This window comes from Coenobita brevimanus, chromosome 55, assembly GCF_032717465.1.
Source record: "Coenobita brevimanus isolate Jiangsu-jjx chromosome 55, ASM3271746v2, whole genome shotgun sequence".
Taxonomy (NCBI): Eukaryota; Metazoa; Arthropoda; class Malacostraca; order Decapoda; family Coenobitidae; genus Coenobita; species Coenobita brevimanus.
In genome coordinates this window covers 20,703,009-20,716,643 of record NC_137008.1, presented here as the reverse complement: position 1 = coordinate 20,716,643, position 13,635 = coordinate 20,703,009, and the positions used below count along the sequence as shown (strand labels likewise).

The window sequence follows — 13,635 nt, the reverse complement described above, 5'->3', positions numbered from 1 at the left end:
ATAGTTTTGTGTGTGTGTGTGTGTGTGTGTGTGTGTGTGTGTGTGTGTGTGTGTGTGTGTGTGTGTGTTGCCAGAATATCTTGAAAAGTTGTGGACAAATTTTCACCAAACCTTCATAAATAGCAACTATGTGGATGTGCAGATGCGTATTACTTTTGACAGGATTTGATCAAAGGCGACCAATTGCCAGCCACCATATATTTTGATTAATAATGCTTCCACAGCTCAAACCATGAAAAATGCGAAAAAAGTGGGTTTTCGGCCGTTGTTAGGCAACGAATAGTTGCCTAGAAACCAAAAGCCTGCGGACACAACTAGGTTATAGGCTGGTCATTGTGTCCAAGTTTGGTCGGAATCAGTTGATTCTGAAGGGTAGAAGTGCCTGCAACAAGTAAAAAAAGAAAGAATGCAAAAGGGCAGCATGGAGCTGCCCAGTAACTTAACTGCCCCAACCCGTGTCAAGCGTTTAAAAAAAATCTCCTTTCCACCAACCTTGATGAATGATAAAGATACTGATAAAGTGGTTTAATTTCCTAAAAGTAAATGTGATTCGACTCTTGCCAAATATAGTGGAAAGTCTGGGGGCATGAAGAGCATATATTTAATCGATTTTGCGGCCAAAAGAAAAAGTTTTATGGCAAAGTGACAGATTCGGGCCATAAATCATTGGTAGTGCACGGGTGATCCACTGTTTGAGTTTTCCGTCTTGTTTAATTCATTTTTCAAGAAAAACCTGTAATTCAGTCAGCTACCACCCTCACGAGTATTATACACTATCTTACGTACTCATGATTGCTGCCATTAATGTATCTTGCTATTCATTACTGTGATTCAATGACCTTCCACAGTGCATGCCAGGTTACTGTAATGACTTTACATTCATCACTACTAAACACATTCTTCTGCCCCCAATATCTTCAATACTAGATCTCCTTATTTAAAACTATGATTAGTACATCCCCAGAGCTAACTCAGTATTCTAAAGCAGATCCCTCCGCGTGACATGCCAAGGCAGACAAGCAAATACACAAAAAAAGGAAGATATAGAGACAGAAGATACAAAAATAAAAAAAAAACTGCATTAAAAACTACGACGCTGATTGTTGGTTGGAGAAACTCCATGAAAAAGACAGGATGACAAATATTCAGACTTAAACCTTTACTGCAAGTGGAACGTACCTTAGCCTACCTAACACCTCATCTTCATAAAACGCAGAGAGAGAGAGAGAGAGAGAGAGAGAGACCTAAGAAGACTGACAGACAGACTTACAGAGACCTAAGAAGACTGATAGACAGACAGACTGACAGAGATCTAAGAAGTGCCATTTCATGTAAGTGGCTTGACAGTTTTTTAAACTAACTTTCATGTAGAGAAAACTTTAACAATCCTCTAGATTTGGCCACCCAGTCTCATCTATTTTACCTTGGTGGACATCATCGTCACAGCTCTGCATTATGTGCTTAAACACTTCATTCTGATCAAGTAATTATTTAATTTTCGCTGCCACAATACAATTACTTTCAGCTTGGGTGAGATTTCCTGGACGGAAAACTTCGCTAGATATCTGTTTGAATATTAATAATTTCGTCTTATGGGAGCAAGATTTAATAAAGAATGTCTAATCACTTAACTGTGAACGTCTCTCCTCAAAAGAACAAACCCGTCTATGGGTAGGAAACAAAAGATTTTAAAATTATCATCGCAGTATACTCGCCCAAAATAAATTCTGTACTCGGGAAAAACTTCTTGCACCATTTTCTTTCTGCCTTCTATTCTCTGAGGTTCTTCATCTTTTTCCCTCTCCCTTATTTCATCGTTACTTCCCATGCATTGCTCTCTCTTCCCCCGCCTACCTTACTCCCACTGCCTTACTCTCTCCCGCCATATTCCTTCTGACTTAATCCTCCTTCTTACTTCTGCTTCACTCCTTCCGCCTTACCCTCGCTATCTTAATCCCACAGCTTCCCTACTTCCACTGCTTTTCTTTGCTTTACTTGCTCTTCGTTACTCCTTCTACCATACTTTCTCTGTATTACTACTGCTTTCCTCTGATTTACTCCTATTGTCTCCCTTCAAATCCCTTTCGCTGTTTTCTTCTCTTGCCTCATTCCTGCCTCACCCCACTCGTCTACCTATCTGACCCGCCCCTCCTACTTAATGCACCATATCACCCTTTTTTACCTGTCAACTTCAATTTCTTGTCCCCACACCCTACTTGTTCTCCTTTGCCTCTCCACTCGTCTGGTCGTCCCTCTCGCGAGTCCTGCCTCACCCCGCCTATGCTCTAGTCTCATCCTGCCTTATTTTTCTTACCTCCACCCTAGTTCACCCTGTCCTCACCTACACGTTCCTTCAACCTTCCATGTCCTTTGTATCCCCTTCTCTGCGATTCCCTATCTTTTATAAATTCTTTTTTACTCAGCTTATGAGAGCCTCACAATAATAAAACTGGATATAAAAGGTTGCTGCAAATGCACACTAACCCTTCCAGATAGAATAACCTCCCTTGGACCAAATAAATCATCTGGAAGTAGGTAAAGAGTTATGTGGTCGAAGCATTACTGCATAAAGGAGGAATCAAAAGCATAATGACCACCAAAGTGTCTATGAAAATTACAACAACAAATCCCAGATCTAGTTATTTGCTTCGAGATGGCTGAATATCCGCTACATCCTGTTCCTGCGACAGATTAACCCTTGATTATGATGAGATCTGTTTTTCTTGCTACTTCCATACAAAATATATTTAACCGAAAGAAAGCCTTCCTACAGTAAGAGTAACTGAAGGCTTCATCTAACCTCATCTGTTTATAATGTCAGTTCTAATGTTTAATGAATTGGTTATGATAAAGCAGGAATAAAATATATATGACAACAGATGAATGAAGCGGCTGATTATTCTTGTCAGTCAAGCTTAACCTGGACAGTCACATGTTTCAGCGCACTGTTTACTTGTCAAGCCCCCCATATAATTCTATTTCTAAGAGCCCTGTTTACCTTTTCCTTATTGATAACCCTGTAAATCTGGTAATGTCAGTTTTTTTCGCACTACCACCAGGGGATTCTAGGTCCCAAACACGGGATATTTTCCCTGTTTCCTCAATAGATACAATATAAAAAAAAAAAGAAAACGAACATGCTCATCTGTTTAGAGCAACTCTTGCAGAGAATGGATCCATGCCACATGCAGCACATTAACAAATATCAGACAATACCACAGCACTTGGGTACGTGACAGGTGGAAAACATGCACAAACATTTCTCCTGTGACACCAAGGATAATTCCACCCACCCCCTCATACAGTCTCCTGCTCACAGAAGCTTTACCACCACAACTCAGCCCTTGTGTACAAACACTGCACCAGCAACACTGATCCATCCTAGACGCACACCTAGAACACGCAACATTGGGACTACATGCGAATGACCTCCATACCAAAACACCACAGACTGAAGACTCTTCAGGTACACAACATACAGTTGCACTCCTGCAGGCAACATGGTCACACGCATACACAAAACTCCACACATCAGACATTACTCACACTTTCGTACAAACAGAACTGATGACCATAAAGGAAGCCTCATCACCTACATTTACACATCCATTCTCCACAAAGGCACAACATGGACAATACAGTCACTTTTCCAAAATGGCACCAATTTGAAATAGTAAAACCAGTTTCAACGCTGGTTATAAACATGGGGGGAGGCGGTGGCTGAAACGGTAGAGAGGCGGCCTGCAGTCCTGAAGGACCCAGGGTCGAATCCCGGCTGGGGCAGGGAACAGTTTGAGGATTTGAATTTCATAAAAGCAGACTATCCTGATCTACCAGATGACCCGCCGACATGTAAAAGTACCCCCGCTAATACCAATACACCAGTCCTGTGTGAGAGCCCTAGCATGTATTCAATATGGACGGTGGGTGTTAGCGCCGAAGTGGTGACATGTGGAGGTGCAGGAGGACTACTGGGCCTTAGCATAAGCTACTGCCCCCGAGATATAGGCCCTGACGCCTTTGCCCAGGGTCGGACAAAAAAAAAAAAAAATAGCCATGTGTTTAAGCAGTCCAGAGCTTAGTCTGCAGCAGATGTATGATAGACGAAAGTGTAATAGATAACATATATTTGTTTCTAGATTGTGCATTATGATTATGGTGTATTTCACATTTCGGTGGCCATGCCTTCTCCATTTGAATCTGTTACGACCCTCTCAAAAGTACGTTTTTTTCTTTTTTTTTCTGGAGCATAAGGCAATCTTTGTATTTTTTGACGAAATCGTAGGACCATCACATACTTTACTAATTCCATTAGTGACACACAGCTTATCGTCGAATAATATACGACAGTATAACTGAAATACAATATACAACAAGTATGACAGCGTCATCCAGTGCTGTGTACGTGAATTAAGTATGATCAGTTACGTTAATATGATTATCTACTTTAGGTCGAAGCACTCACCAGATTAACCTCTACACTGAGCCGCCGTAGAGAACTCTGATAAATGTCCATTATGCGATTTATGTCTTTATTTCATTTTGAAAATGCCTGTTGTATTTCACCCGTGATCAAGGGCAGTCATCATTTCATATTTGTCTAACCTAAATAATTTACATAAAATCTCTATCCCGGTCATTTCCACATATTAAATTTTTATTCCACAGTATCACGAAATTCTCTCTCCTCATTACCTTCGCATTCCATCCCACTGCGGCGTTAATTGAGTGCCATCTCTCTCTCTCTCTCTCTCTCTCTCTACTTTATATAGGGTTTTTGTGTACTATCATACAATATCGTGTGCGCGTAAGTATGTTATGTGCTGCCTACATATTATATAGTATATGTCTTAATGTGTTTGTGTACAATATTTGTATCGTTATATGAGTCTGTCAGGGTGTGTGACTATGTGTATGTGCGTATATCAGCATGAATGTATTGCTTATATGTGTGTGTGGGTGCATGTGGGTGTGTGTCTGGGAGGCCTGGGGAGGCTAACTGCGCCACGGGGTTAGTTCCTTCTGGGAGAATTATTACTCTGCTTGTGAGGAGAGTTTTGGCCATGAGAATAGTTCCGACCGTGAAATTAGATCCAGCCGTAAGAATAGTTATCTCCCGTCAACGGAATTCGAGGTAATTATGTATTCCTCCCTGTCTGTCAGTTTGTTTTTTGTTTGTACCCATGGTATCTCAAAAAGTTATTCGTGAATTTCAGTTAAATTTTGTGGATAGGTGGGATAGGATCCAAGGAAGAGTTGATTAAATTTTGGTGGTGATATGAGTTGTCCGGTATTGGCGTTGGCGGAGGTATGGGCTCTCTGAGTGTTGTGAGAATAGTTCCGTCTATGAGAATAATTCCAACCGCAAGATTAGTTCTGGCTATGAGGTTAGTTCCGGCCATGATATTAGTTCCGACTGTGAAATTAATTCCGACCTTGAAATTGATTCTGGCAGCAAAATTAGTTCCAGCCATGAAATTAGTTCCCGGCAGTGAGATTTGTTCCGGCCTTGAGATTGGTTCAGACTCTGAGATTAGTTTCAGCTCCAGCCGTGAGATTAGTTCCGACACTAAGATTAGTTCCGATCCTGAGATAAGATCTGACAAGGAGATTAATTTCAACCAAGGCCTTGATTAGCCCCTGTCACACATACACGACTCAAGGCCCAACTGCGGCGCAACTGAAGGTCGCAACGGCTTTTATCATCGGTTGTCCCTTGATTCTCCGACAAAGCCAGGACTCTGGAGGGCGGTCGTGAGCCGCTGGGACGACTCCTCGAGCCTCACGAATTTTTAACGCGTGCATTAAAAAATTGTGGCCGCCTCAAGACTTGCCAAAAGCCTGGTCACAGTTGCATCGTAGTTGGGAGTGTCCAAGGTCAGTCCTGAAGCAGTCTTAGCTCAACTGGATGCGTCGTGATGTGTTCGTTGCCTGTCAGCATGCAGTCGCCGACAAAAAAAACGTTACAACTGCGTCACGAGTCGCCGACCACGACCAGACCATGATGAGACAGCAACCAGACCCCAAGCCGACCATGCAATGCATTTTGATAGTCCAGTCGGCGATTCGGAATCATGGCTCAAGAACATGTGACAACTGCAAGCAGACCACAAGCAGACCACACGACGACTGGGCTATGACCGATCCCAGACCGTGCAAAGAGTGTGCCAAGAGTCTTGGTGGAAAAGCAGGCATGGTCGGCGATCTGGAAACACCGGTCACACATGGCAACTGTGTGCCGGCGAGCGAGCGGCATATAAAACGTGAGAGGCCCGCACTTGCCATCGTGGGGGGGTCGGCGGGGGGTCGGGGGAGGCTTGGGGGGGGTCGTCGTGCATTCTCTGAATGCCTCTTGGGTGGTTGCATTCTTGGGTGGTTGTGCCTGACAAAAATCCGTTAATATTTCAAACTTGAAGACTCATTGCTCCATTGCCCCATGGTTGCCTTGCGGTCGCCTCGCGGTCAACTTGTGATCAGGTCGTGTTCTTGAGGACATCACGACCAGTCGTGAGGCAGTCATGAGGAGATTAGATTCGGGGCCAGTCGGGAGGCGTGGGAGCCAACTAGGACATGACCTTGATAAAACCCACGCTATCTTCAGCTCATCTTGTCATTATCAGGATAGAAATACACTCAAATCCAGAATCATCACACATCACTTACAAGAGAGCAGACTGGAAAACAATTACCAAGGAAACAACAACATCTCAGCACACCAAACAAGAAATCCATGAAAGACACTGGCTGGCACATTACAAAATTAAACATCATGCAGACAAACCCCACATTTCACTAGGCAAGAAAAGATACTGCAATCCACTGAAAGTCATAACGACCCAGACACAACTCTTCACCCCCCCCCACACACACAGCACCATCAAAAGGGTCTTATAATTAATATACAGAATTGACAATAAAATTAGAACAAAGAACGTTGAAAATTTGAAAGCTTTTAGAGCAACACTTAGCCACTCACTGATCCATCACGGCTTTACAAAAGACCTTGGAGTATTACTAAATCAAAAATATGCACCTCCAAGACCACGCTACCACCACCAACACACACCACATCCCGTCGTACAAGGAACAAGCAGATATACTCGTGGACCACTCTGCAAATATTAAGTAAAATTACAACACGCACCGAGTTTGAAAAACAAGCTTTTCTGCATATACAATTCTTTCCAAGTGACCACAGCTTGACCATCGTCACGCCAAAAAGACAGATATCATTTACTGAAAAAAAAAAAAAAAATCTACAGACACAGGTCCAGGTGGCATCAGCAGCCTAAGCAGAAATATGTGCTGTACAACCACAAAGCCTCCAGGCTGTCACACTCATCAGCAGTTACTCATAGGCTCATTGTAACATCCTCATCATTTGGAAACATGGAACAGTTATCACTATTCTTAAACGAAAAATAAACCAAGCACACCCGTCTTTGGACACATCCATAACAATACTTATCACATCATCTAAGATAAATGAACGCCTAATTGTAACAAAGTCACACCTCATGTCCTTTTTGTTCCCTCACAACACATCTTGGGGGCACAGTACTCCACAAGCACCTTACTACCCGCCCTTAAACGGAATGACGGAAGCAACTCCATTAGATCCGCAGAACGTACACATCTAGCAACATTAAACATTAGTAAAGCCATAATGTTATACTACGACGCAAATTAGTCACTAAAGTCTAAACACACACACATGGTGAATAACACTAGTTGCTGCATTGCATATTACACTTCAGGGCAAGTCATCACGAAAATGACATTTCCCTAACAGAGTTCCCCAGGACTCGGTCCTTTCATCCAGACTTTTAAACCTTTTTATGCATAATATTATCACACCACATCTGGCCATAAACATTCCTTATATGCAGATGACATTATCGTAAAACTTCACACTACATCGTAGACACAGTTTGTACACTGCAACAAGACTACCTCAACACGCTTCAGACATGGATCGATAAGAAAAGGCTGACGATCGTTTCAGCCAAATCCATCACCATACTCATGACCTGCAGCAACCACGAACACTATTACATTCTTAAAGGCACATATAACAACGTACCTGTGGCACACACATATTCCGCTGATATCTTTTGAGTCAAACACGAGTAGTCGTATGACTTTGATCTTCCATGCCATCGAGAGGCAGTGCACCCCCAGACTCAACGCAGTGAGGACATTTACAGGAACAGACACTGGGGAACAAAACCGAACACTCTTCCTGCTTTGCTAACGATATATTAGATCTGTGATGCACTGTGCTTCCCAAGCATGGGCCCTCATCCTATCTAAACACACCTCAACACCTTCCTGACAATACAGAACAATGTTCCATGCATCATCACTGGCCGCACCAATAGCATTCCCATAGCTCACTTACACTTTGAAATTAATGCCCTCCTTTTTAGGATAATATCTTGGCATTAGAGATACACTTCAACATGACAGCCTGGCCTAACGCACAACGCACTGTCATTACATGACAGAGCTATACAACACAAGGAGCAAAAATCAATCACCACACAAACATTACCACACCCTACACAAAAGCATCCCATCTCCAAACACTCTGGTGAAGAAAATTTACGTGCAGTCCTATACAATGCCTCAAACAGAGAACTAGACTACATGTCCCACCCACCGATATCCATCCTTCAGAGGTATTCTATTAGAGCGGATCAAGTTCACCTAACAAGGCATAGATCAGGAAATAACCCAACTCACCTTTGTAATCAGCTTATATCTGAGTTGGGTGGAATCACAGATGATACTACCATGCTTGTAAAATAGGCACATACAGTATAACCCACATACTGGAGCACTGCACAACACGTGCCACAGTAAGACGGAAACACCAACAATTAATGGAAGCTACTGTATGAGGCGACCTCGTAGTGGCAGTTGTTTACCTGTGGTCGATGGATCTACTGAGCCAGGCAGTCCGCGGTTGAACAACAGCACCAACAACAGCAACAGCCAAGCATAAAATTTTACATAAATTTGGGGAAAATTTTCGAAGGAGAGATTTTTACTTTTCTATAACCCGCTTAGTGGGAAAGACCAATTTACTCCCAGTAAATCGTTTCTAGGTCACAAGAAAAAAAATATTAAAGGAAATAAGGTAGATAATATTCCTTTTGTGCGTGCATTTCTTAAACAAACTCATTCCTCACTCCTTCATGCCTGAACTGTCTTCGTGCCTGCCACTGGTAGCCCAATCTGCCAGAGTATGTAATGTTTCTTTTCTTCTTGATGCCGGCAGATTATACATTTGCTCGATCTAGCGAAACTAGCGACAACACTGTTACTTACTTCGTAATTAGTACGGTTATGGACGCCTATATTCCATACAGTAGCAAAACTGTTATTTGGAAACTGTTGAAACAACAGTGGATCTCAGCACATAACTGAAAGATTCTAAAGAAATAATCGGTATTACTGCCGTGACTTTTCTCAAAATTCGCAACCACATTGCTGATGAATGCCAAAAAGCTATATGGTATCTTAGAATCTGTTGAAGTTATAGGAGACACGCCCACACTGCTGACAAGCATATAGAAAGCAAAGGTGTTACTGAAGCTTTATTTTATTTATTCCCCATCAAATTGCTTAAAATAAGAGTCAACCAGCGCCAAAATGAGCAGTCTGTCTCTCCAATTAACTCCACATGCGCCTCTCAGATAACTCATTTCCACTGCTCTCACTCTTGACTTGTGCCTTTCCAACAAGGTCCACTCTTCACTTCCATACATTAGAGTTGGTATCACAACACTGTCATGCAGCAACTTTTTTACTTCCATGATCACTTCCCTGTTCCTTAACACTGCTTTCAGAGAACCAGCAACATTTCTTCCCTGTTGTACCCTTTCAATCACTTCACCGCTTAAACTTCCATCCTTACTCATCACACTACCCAAGTACTTAAATGCACTCACATTTTCCATTTCCTCCTCATACATCCTCACTGTACGTTCAGTGGCTTCATTTTTCTCGTCCCTGCATTGACCTTTATATTCCGTTTCTCACACACACACTCCCAGACTCATTCACCAAGCCTTGCAGCTCCCCTTCGTCATCACTTAACAATACAGTATCATCTGCAAACTACAGTAAAGGGAGTTTCCAAACATTGCCCTCCCTCATTAGGGCCGCTCCAACATCCACTGCCCTACCTTGTACCTTATTTATAACCCCATCAATATCCAGACTGAACAGCCATGGGAACATGACACGTCCCTGCCAACATTCAAACTGAAAAATTCACTCTGTTCGCTGTCCACACACAATGCAACAATGCAGTCTTAGCCCCTTCATACATTCTCTTCACGGCATTCAACAACTTCCCATTTACTTCATAATTTCTTAATACTTTACACATTCCCTGTCATATGCCTTCTCCAAATCCATGAAGGCCGCATACAACTTCTTTCCCTTTCCTTTATTCTTTTCCACTAAAGACCTAAGAATGAATATCTGATCTACACAACCTTTTCCCTTCTTAAAACCTCCCTGTTCTTCTCCGACTAACTTCTTTGTTATTTCCCTAACTCTGTCAGTAAGTATCCAACCACAATTATAATTTTCCTATTACACTAAGAAGACAAATGCCCCTATGATTATCACACCCTTCTTTTTCCTCTTTTCCTTTGTACGGGAGAATAATATACCCGTCTTCCAATCCTCTGGGACACTACCTTCCTCCCAAGCCATTCTGCACATCATCCATATCCATTTCATTACTATCTCTCAGCATTTCAACACACACTCGATGAATTCCTGGGACTTTCCCCATTTTGATTTTCGTCATTACTTCCACCACCTCCATCCTACTGATTTCTTCCTCTCTTCTCACCTCTCTCCTTTTCCCAGCCATTCCCCAGCCACTTATACACGCATTACTTTCATTCTCTATGTTCAACAGTTCTTTTAAGTGTTCTCTCCATCTGCTCACTTTTTCCCCTCTTTTCCACCAACAATTTACCATTTTTATCTTTCACTCCCCGACTTTACTGCTGGAAGAAAATAAAAAATAAATTAAATAATGAATGATTAATAAAAATAAAAAGTCATAGAATGAACACAAAAATGGGCTATCTCAGACGTTGTGAAAGCTACAGTTAAGCTATGGACATCGTAGAGAAGTTAGCTGAACATTAGTATAAATTAATGGAGTGAATTTTCTCAAAATCTTCAAATATATAGCTGGAAAAAGCCAAAAATATGCCAAATTAAGCACCAAATCTGCGTGATCTTGGAAAGTACTAAAGATTCAGCGGACCGATGCATATTGCACATCCTTGGAAAGCTAATGGCAACAGCTTGAGGTGCAGTTAATAAAGGAAAAGTAAACGGAGGCTGCATGTGACATGTTCGTTTCGACAAGTCTCTCTATAGAAGGCAATATTTGAATACTCGATGCGTCCTCGGGTTGAAGTGAACGTCAGCTGATGGTATGGGCATCTGTCGTCAGCGTACTGAGTTCTGTGCCAAGACGTGGCAGCATAACTGATTTAAATGAGTATGTGGTTAGGATGAATAGTATATATAGAGGCGGTGGTCGCGTGGTTAAAGAAACCCTCTACTGTCTGAAAAGTCCCAAGTTCGTTCCCAGGCTAAGGGAGATGGCACTCTGATGATTTCATTTTCGATCGAATAGAGGTTACTGATGCTGCCAACACACACACACACACACACACACACACACACACACACACACACACACACACACACACACACAGTGGCAAGTACCATCACGCAGTTACGGAATGAGACAGTTTTATCACGTATGAAATATCGAGGGTGGATACCAGTGCTGAAATGGTGACAAGTTAAGATACGCGGCACATAGCATTGTACTGCCTTAGTGAACGAACGGTCATGTTTATACCCTGAGCCGTCTTTTGTACTTTATTCCTGCATCTGCTAAGCAATTTATTTCAGTGCCAGAGAACCACTGTGAAAACAGAGTAAATAAAAGTATATAAAAGAATTCCTAATAAAAAAAATCTACCCTAAATTTAAGTAATCAATAGATATTAACAAACTTATAATACTGTATATACTACGTCCTCTGGCTAAAAGTGTTTGTAAACTTAACGTCTTGCCTCTTCCCCTCTATGCATCAAACATCCAATCTTAGTTTCTCTCTTCTTCCATCTCCTTCTTTCTGCAACGGTTTCCCTGCTTTCTTCTCCCATTTTATAGTCCTATGGCGTCCCCCTGTTTCCATTCGTCACTCTCCCCCACCATCGTATCAACTTCCCTTTCATGGTTCTTTACGGGCTTTGAGCACTTTTGCCAACTGGAAACTTTGTGTGACATATTTTCCACTGTATCCTTTCATCTCCAGTCCACTCTCTCTCTCTCTCTCTCTCTCTCTCTCTCTCTCTCTCTCTCCCTACCTACCTACCTACCTATACTTTTACAGCAACTTCTTTCTTATCTTCCAAGTCGTATGATGGTGTTGATGGTTTAATCATACGAATAGCCTAATCAATAGGTAAGGAATAATATGGATCAGAAAATTCACTCGAGTGTTTGGAGCGACAGTGTATGACAAAGAACTGTTAACAATCTATTACCATCTGACTGTTAGATTTTCTACCTTTACTAATCGTCTGGTTTTAGCCTGAATGAAACGTCTTAAGCTTGTAAATTTAAGCAAAAAGCGACATCGAGACAGGTTTTAATCAATTGACTGCTAAAATTTCTTTCATTTAATCAAAAACGCCTGTAGTTGGTCTTCTTAAATCACCTGAGCATGTCCTTATCCATGAAATTATTAGCTAAACAGCCAACAACTAACGGAAGGCTGGCCAAACGATTCAGAGAAGGTGGAGATATGGTAATAGGTGTAAGTCTAATGTAACTTTCAGAATGGTATGCTCATCCCATTAGATATTTTACTCCTTGAAGAAGGTGACGTATTGCATCGGTTTACTCCTGTTACCTCATGAAGTTTTTTTTTTCCCTCTGACTAGAGGCACTGTAATGAAGGAGTCATTGAATGCTATACCTAACCCTCTACAATAACGTCTCTCCCAAGCCCAATAATATGATCTCAAAGTAACATAAATTATATAAAGAATACCACAGTTGATTGAAAAGGTTAAACTCGATGAACATATAAGTTGCAGTGTGTCAGTTAGTGCGGGGATGATAAGGCAACGTGTACGAGTATATTCAGTTTATAAAATTAAGTTGTAATGGAGGAAGTTCAAGATAGATGTGGATGCACAAAGTATTAACATGCAGCTTAGCCAAAGCCTACTGGAGTGGAGTTTTCGTTTCCAAGAATGCTTTGTGAGTGACTGACGGACAGTCCCACTGCCACAGATGCTCGTGCATCTAAGAAATCATAAACATATCATGACCAGATACAAGACGGGGATGAATGAAAACTTTCTCGTCTAATCAACCCCCTCGTCTCACTAACTCCCAATACACTGTCTTTTCTCTCTCCGGTGCAGTGTTTATCCTTTCTCTCCTTAATCGCTGTTTCGAGTATTATTGCTCTTGTGAACTACCTCTTGTATCCCTCACCGATTACAGCGGGACACCCGACAAACACCGCATTATCACCCAATTTTTTTTTGTTCTTTAATGCAAAGGTTT

At 41.8% G+C, this 13,635-nt stretch overlaps 1 pseudogene; it reads left to right on the top strand.

Moving 5' to 3' along the window:
* LOC145401273 (uncharacterized) overlaps positions 1-5,637 on the top strand; it is a 79,004-nt pseudogene extending 73,367 nt beyond the window's left edge.
* The last annotated feature ends 7,998 nt before the right edge of the window (positions 5,638-13,635 follow it).